This window comes from Marmota flaviventris, chromosome 4 (genome assembly GCF_047511675.1).
Source record: "Marmota flaviventris isolate mMarFla1 chromosome 4, mMarFla1.hap1, whole genome shotgun sequence".
NCBI lineage: Eukaryota > Metazoa > Chordata > Mammalia > Rodentia > Sciuridae > Marmota > Marmota flaviventris.
In genome coordinates, this window is record NC_092501.1 from 78455097 (window position 1) to 78463518 (window position 8422).

Below are 8422 nucleotides of genomic sequence, written 5' to 3' on the forward strand. Positions count from 1 at the left end.
TAAGTCAAAATATTATTTTAAGGATTTTCATCTGGTGTCCTAATTCCTGCTTTTGCAAAGAAAATGTTCTTGATGAAGTCCCTAGGGGTTTTGTGTAAAAAAAAAAAAAAAGTGACTTATAGACCTGAATCTAGCAATCTCAGGCCTCATTGGACTTCACAGGCCCACCTGACGAGCCAGCCTTTTCTCCAGTGTTGTGGGTTCTCCAATGGCACAACAAGGTAGGAGCATTGGCCTCTAATATATGAGTATAGGGCTATAAGTGGGTACTGTGGGAGGGGGTCCTGGAACACCCTGATTTTCACCATGCTCCAGATGTGGAGCAACAGTGCATCACGGGGAAGCAGAGATCCACAGGTTGTAAAGGAGCATTAGAGGAACTGATGGAATTCAATTCCAGGTGAGGTTTGGGCTGCCATGAAAAAGACTTTCATTGGGCAGTGGGCTTTCAAGGAACCTGCTTTCAGTATTCATAAGGATGGGTTCCAGGAACTTTGGTAGAATTTGGAGTGGGGAACCTACAGTGACAAGTAGGCCTATCATTGGAAGGTCAGTCATGCTAATATACGGGTTGATGTATGCCCTATGTTGTCTCATTTGCAGAATGGGTTGGTAAACCTGATCCACAATCTAAGTCTTCAGATGCATCAACTTTACCAGGAACTTAGAATCCCTCAAAGATGAAGAGCTGTAGTAAAAAGGATTTTACTGTTTTACACAGTGCTGGCAATGGAATCTAAAAATGTCCTATCACTGAGCTATACGCATAGGGCTTTATTTAATAAACAGGCTCTCCCCAAACAGGTCTCAACTTGGTCATAGTAAAAATACGAAGACAAGGTTTGCCTCACTTTCCAAATCCTGAAATAAAAGTTTGTCCACCCAGCTCAGCATGGTGGTGGTGGGAGTTCAAAGCCAGCCTTACCACTCTGCCTGTCTTTTCTAGTGTAAATGGGCTTGGGGTGTGGCTCAGTGGTTAAGTGCCCTTGCATTAAATCCCCAGTACCAGAAAAATGTTAATAGTCAATCCCAGTTGTAGAAAACTGGAAATGGGTGAGGACGTAGCTCTGGTAGAGTGCTTACCTAGCATGTAGGATGCCCTGGGTTTCATCCCTGGGGAGGGGGGGGGAGAGAGGCACTTGGTACAGAAGGAAGAGGAAGTTTATTTTCATCAAAGATTCTGAGGAGCCTGATGTTACAAATTTCGAATCAATTAGGATCATAGCATATGAAAAGGCCTTATGACATCTGTTGATTGGAATATCTCCCATATTACAGCTTAGTGGCAAGGGCACATAGCTAGGAAATGGTCTCTGTTGAAACGGGTGGTTATACTAGGAAACCCTGGGGCCAGAGAAAACAGCAAAGAATATTTTCTGGAAGTGACCAGGGACACTGGATTGATACAGAGGGATGTGCTGGAGGAGTGGCATCAGCATTTTGAGAAGCTTAATGGAAGATCAGCCCAAGGATTCCACACATAGGTAGTGTTGGCCATCAGGGGTGGTAAACATGATTGTAGTAATGGCAGTGAGGGACCTTGATCATCCTGGATCTGTGGCAAAGGCTAGCAATGAGGACAACTAATGAAGGTATATCTTGGCTAAAATAGCCAAAGGAGAAGACTGGAAACAACTGACATCGACCATGTTTTTCTTGTGGTTGGTTTTATGTTCTTAGTACTGAGGATTGAAACAGGCACTCTACCACTGAGCTACATCCTGAGGTCCCTGATGTCAGCCATTTTAGCAGAATCTTGTTCTATTTACAACCAGTTCTCAGACCCAAAGACCATGATCAGTTGAGGAAAGGCATGGCACCATTACAACTACACAATATTTTACTATATTTCTCTCCAGGGCCAGGGCAGAAGGAATGAATGATCCCAGTCTCTCGGGGCTGTTGGACATTGGGTCTAAGTCAGCATGAATATCGGGACCCATTATTCCCTGATGACCCCTTTGTTAGAGAACAATTCCAGAAAGGTAGAGTGGCCTTGGATTCTCTGAATGGATAACTGTGTCTCAGGTTTTATAGACCGTTATGATGTCAAAACCCAAGTGTGAGTGGGCAAGGGTACTCCAGAAAGCCAATCTCACTGGGTCCCTGGTTTGTGAAGAGTCACAATGGTAGGAAAGACCAAGAACAACCCAAATGGTTTTCCCCATCCAGGAAAGTAAATCAGCATTGTGCAACTTTTGAGGTTAGGAACATGTATAGAGACCAAAAAATTTCAATTTTTTTTCCTGCTGTATTGAACCAAAGCAGCACACATGCTAGGCAAGTGCTCTACCACTATATTCCCAGCCCTGCATCTTGCAACAATTTGTGGTAGGACATTTTGGATTTTGAAGAAAGATTGACACTTGAAAAACTGTTGCCCAATTGCCAAAAGGCTGCAAGAGTTCTGTCAGCTGCTCTGCCATCTGCTACAAATGACAGAGCAGGCCCTACCACAGAGGTACCTGTGTTCATAAATGATTCCAGCTGAGTACAGTGGCACATGCTATAATCCCGGAGACTCAGAGGCTGAGGCAGGTGATTCTCCGTTCAAGTCAAACCTGGGCAACTTAGTGAGATCCTGTCTCAAAAAAGTAAAAAGCTCAGTAGTTAAAGCGCCCTTGGGTTCAATTCGTAGGACCAAAATATAAAGGAGAGGAGGCTGCAAATGAAGCTCAATGGTAGAGTACTCCTGGTACTACCAAAAAATAAGATGATTTTATGTGGTGACTGAGAAAGCTAAATAAACAGTTCAAATCCCAAGTGTCTGAATCAAGGCCACATCTTCTGCAGGAGAGAGCTAGTAGTTATTAAAAAATCAGCCCTTAGCCAGGCACAGTGGCATATGCCTGTAATTCCAGCAACTCCAAAGGTGGGAACAGGAGGACAAAAGTTCAAACCACCCTCAGCAACTTAATGAGACCCTGTCTCAAAGTTAAAAAAAAAAGAAAGAAAGCTAGGGATGTAGCTTAGTGGTAAAACACCCTGGGTTCAATCTCCAGCAGCCACCCACTTAAAAAAAAAAAAAAATCAGCCCCTGAGTACTACTGAATTCATCAGAGCTGGGCCCAGTGCATGGGAGACCAAGTCACCCTGTAGTAAGACCAACTTCATGTGCCAGGTGCTGGCGGGTGCATTTATGTTTCCCAGTCTGGTTTAGAACTCCTGGACTCAAGCAATCCTCCTGCCTTAGTCTCCCAAGTAGCTAGGGTTACAGGCATATGCCCCTGTGTCCAGCTTATTTGTATTTTCTACATACAAAATCATATGACATTATGTAGCTCAATGATAGTGTTTGCCTGGCATGCAGGAAGCCCTAGGCTTAATCCCCAGGACCACAGAATAAATAAAAATATCATTCACAAATAATGACAGTTTTGCCAGGCTCAGTGGCACCAGAGGCTGAGGCAGGAGGATTGCAAGTTCAGCCTCAGCAAAAACGAGGTCCTAGGCAACTTAGTGAGACCCTGTCTCTAAATAAAAAACAAAATAAGGCTGGGGAGGTGGCTCAGTGGTTGAGTGCCCCTGAGTTTAATGCCCAGGACCCCCCAAAATAATAATACTGACAGTTTTATTAATTTCTTTTAATCCTTATGTATGGACATCATTCTGTCTATGCTTAGATTTGTTGCTATTTTAGCACTAGAAAATTTGATGCTAGCTGGCACGGTAGCCCAGATTTATAATCCTAGCATCAAGTTTTTGAGACAGGGTTTGGTCTCACTAAGTTGCTTAAGGTCTCACTAAATTCTGAGACTCGCCTTGAATTTGCAATTCTCCTGCCTCAGTCTCCCAAGCCTCTGGAATTACAGGTATATCACTGCACAGACACCCAACCACAATTATATTTAGGTTTTCTTCTAATCATTTCAACATGTGTATCTTCTGTTTGTTTAAAAATGTCTATTTATGGCCGGATACAGTGGAACACACCTATAATCCCAGTGGTTCAGGAGGCTGAGGCAGAAGGATCTGGAGGCCAGACTCAGCAATTTATCGAGGCCTTAAGCAACTTATTTATTTTTAAATAAATAAAAAGTGCTGGGGATGTGGCTCAGTGGTTAAGCACCCCTGGATTCAATTCCTGATTCAAAAAATAAAAATGTCTTTTTCTGGCCAGGTGCTGTGGTACATGCCTATAATCTTAGCAACTCAGGAGGCTGAGGCAGGAAGATTGCAAATTCAAAGGCCCTACGCAATTTAGCAAGACCCTTTCTCAAAAAAGGCTGGGAATGTTGCTCGTGGTTAAGCACATCTGTGTTCAATGTTTTCAAAAATAAATATTCATACCAAAAACATTTTTTAAAATAAAATGTTTTTTTGTTTGTTTGTTTGTTTTTTTGTTTTGTACTAGGGATTGAACTCAGGGGCACTGAACCACTCAGCCATATCCCCAGCCCTTCTTATTTTTTTCTTTTGAGACAGGATCTCACTAAGTTGCTTAGGGCCTTGCTTGCTAAATTGCTGAGACTGGCCTTGAACTTGCAATCCTCCTGGATACTTTTGATTATTAGACGTTATGTACATAAATTGTAGGCATGGGATAGCTATTAGAACCACATGATATTCTCATCTTTTGGAGAACTGGTGGAAGCAGTGCAACCAGAATATTTTTCCCTAACCAGGGATTGAATAACCACTGAGCCACATCCCCGGTGTTCCCACCCCCACCCCCCTACCCTTTATTTTTTTTTTTTTATTTCTTATTTTGAAACAAGTCTTGCTAAATTGCTGAGGCTGGCCTTGAACTTACAATCCTTTTGCCTCAGCCTCCTGAATCACTGGGATTACAGGCATAAGCCATCTAGCCTGGCACCAGATTTTTTTAAAAAAATTACCCTGAGAATTTGAAAACCTCAAAATAACCAATATGTACTTAATGGAAATCACAAAACTGCAATCTGAGAATGGCAAACACATGAGCCAAAACTCAAGAGAATTCATTCTGCAAATGAAAAATTGTAATTTACACTCTGGTAGGAGTGGGGGACCATAGCAACAAATAAATGGAATAGTTTGGGCTATGTACAAAGAGACGTCAACAGTGGTTGGAAGGATGACTTTGGTGCTGCAGTTTTAGAGATTCAGAGAAACCTACTGAGACGGTCCAAAGGATGGGAATTGGTGACCTAGAAAGCCTGGGGGGTTGGGGAAATGTGCAGCAGAGGGACTAAAGTACCCCCGTGCCTTAAGGCTACACTGGGAGGCATGGTGAGAGTACAGAAGGTAAAATTGGAGCTCTAATGATGAGGCCTGTTGAGCCTATAGGGGATTGATAACAGGTGTGCACCACAACACCCGACTGAATTTTTTTATATATATAAAATAAATAAAGCACATTTTGAGCAGAGTTGATATGACCTTGCCTTATGAACATTCTTCCACTTGCTGAGTTGGGACTTAAGTGATTCCTCTATAGAGCCAGGCACAGGACTTAATCAGAGAACCCTGAGACATCCTGTTTATCATCTCTCATGTTAACTGCTAACCCTCACTTCTTATCCTGCGTTTATAGTCTTAAAAAATAATAATAATAATGAGAGTAGGATTCTGCAACCTTCTGGGAAACAGAAATATAACAGTGTTCTCAAGCCAATGATCTTAGAATAAACCTTAAAACTGTTTTTCTTTAGTTTCTTACATAAGACCCTTATTTCTAAAGCACTTTCCTGGACTACTTAACAATAGAAATGAACAAACTATTGATTCACACCACAACTTGGAGGGAATTCTAGAGAATTATGCTCAGTAAAAAAAGCTAATCTTAAAAGGACACATATTGCCAAGTGTGATGGTGCAAGTCCATAATCCCAGCTACTAAGGAGGCTGAGGCAGGGGGATCACAATTTCAAGGCCCCTTCAGCAATTTAGCAAGACCTTGTCTCAAAATAAAATTTAAAAGGGTTGGGATGTAGCTCAGTGGTAGTGTGCCCCAGTTTAATTCCCAGTACTGCAAACAAAACAAAAAACATACTATGTGATTCTATTTATATAACATCTCTCTCCATTCTTTCCTTTCCTCCCTCCCTCCTTCCTTTCTTTCCTTGCTTCCAGTCCTGGGAATGGATCCCAGGGCCCACTGAGCTACATCCCCAGCCCCATTTATATAACATCCATGAAATAATAAGATTATAGACATAAAGAACAGGTTACTAATTGACAGGGGTTAAGCCTGGGGTTTTGATAGGGAGGGGGGGTAAATATGACTATATTTTTATTTTATTTTATTTTGGTACTAGGGATTGAACCCAGTGGTGCTTAACCATTGAGCAACATCTCCAGCACCATATATATATATTGTTTTAGGACCTCGCTAAATTGCTGACACTGGCTTTGAATTTGTGGTCCTCCTGCCTTAGCCTCCTGAACCACTGCGATTACAGGCATGTGCTACCACGCCCAGCATAAGTGTGACTCTAAAAGGTTGGCATGAGGGATCCCTCTGATTTGTGGTGGTTGCTACACAAATCTACACATAAACTGCACAGAACTAAACATACTTACACATACAAAAGAATGAGGTAAAACTGGTATAGTTTCAATAAGGTTAGTTGGTGTATCCTGGTGTTTGGTGTGAGGGATTGAACCCAGGGGAACTTTTATTACTGAACTACATCTCCAACACTTTCTAAAAATTTTTATTTTGAAAAAGGGTCTTGTTAAGTTGCCAGTGTTGTTCTCAGACTTGTAATCCTTCTGCCTCAGCCTCCCGAGGTGCTGGGATTACAGGCCTGTACCACTGTGCCTAGTCTGTATCCTGGTTTTGATAGTGTACTCTAGTTATGCAAGAAGTTTCCAGGGCTGGGAGTACTTCTCTGCATTATTTTTTACAATTTCATGTAAGTATCTAATTATCTCAAAATAAATGCAAAGTTTTTGTTTAATTGAAAAAAAAATAGCACAGGAACAAAAATAACAGATCTAATTAAAAGATTAGGAAGTCCAGAATTTGATATTTATTTTCTTATGCATTATTTATTTATCTATTTTTGGTACTGGGGATTGAACCCATCCAGGTTCAATCTGAGCCACATCTCTAGCTCTTTTTATATTTTATTTTGAGACAGAGTCTCACTGAGTTGCTTAGAGCCTTGATAAGTTGCTGAGGCTGACTTTGAATTTAGGATCTTTCTGCCTCAGCCTCCTGAGCCACTGGGATTACAGGCGTGTGCCACTACACCCAGCTATTTATTAATCTTTGTGATATTGAGGATTGATACCCAGGCCTCATGTATGCCAGGCAAGTGCTATACCCCTAGCTTTGTATATAAATATAAATAAATCCTATTATACAGTAATCAGAAAAAAAAAATCCTTTTCTCAATTGTCACCTTTGAGTTCTGTCATAGCCTGAATTCTGGTCGCCAACTCACATGTAAAAGAGAGAGGAAATGCTCTCAAAGACTAGTAAGCTTTTAGCCTTGATTATTTCTTGATGGTAGGTCAGGAATTGGTTTATCTTCTGAGTGATATGTCTTTGTAAATGCCTATAAAAATCGTGAAAGACCAATAATAAATCAAGATAAAAATAAATAATAGATAATAAAGTATCCAAAAATAAGATTTAATTATAAAAGAGGGAGCTCAAAAAAAAAAAAAAAAAAAAAAAAAAAAAAAGGCAAGCTTCCCCAGAGCTCAGGAACAGACTGCTGAGAGCTAAACCAAACAGTTTTCTATGAAAGTTTTTTTTTAAATAAACTTATTGACCAACAAGCTTATTAACCAAGCAGCAAAAGATTAATTAAACACATATTAAAATAAGAAATATATAATCACCTAGTAGGCCCAGCTACTGGGCTCTCTCTGGGACAGTATAAATGTCAGAAACAACCCAGTCCTTCAGAAACATAGCTCAGAAGCTATGGGTTGGAGGCTATCTGTGTACTTCATCTGCCTGTGAGAATTCTGAGTGCTTCAGTATCCCCTTATGAACAGCAAGGAAAATAGAGTCCCTATCTCATAAGTTACTGGGAAAACTGAATTAGCATGCACAAAGTGTTTATAACAGTATCTGTCACATAATAAGTGCTGAATATAGTGGAAGTTATTCTTTACCTTTTCTTTCTCCTGGGCAGCCCTTCATCTAGGAGAAGATGAGCCCAGGGAGTAATCGCACAAAGAGAAACCTGGAGAGAGATGCCTCTAATCTCATGGCTACATATTTCACTCCTTACTCCAAGGAGGGAAACATAAAAGCTTGTTTCCCTAGGGATTCAGCAGCCCAATCCCATGGCCCTCCCCTGTCCATCCATATGGCCCGCCCTTGTCCATCCATATGGCGCTAACACTGACTTCACCCTGCATCTTCTCGTACCACGAGCACACTGCCTCCCGGCACAGTATCACACGCCATGATTAACCCAATCTCCCTGATATCCCCTTCACAGGTGTCATATTTGACAATGTAAGGATAAGCCTGCAG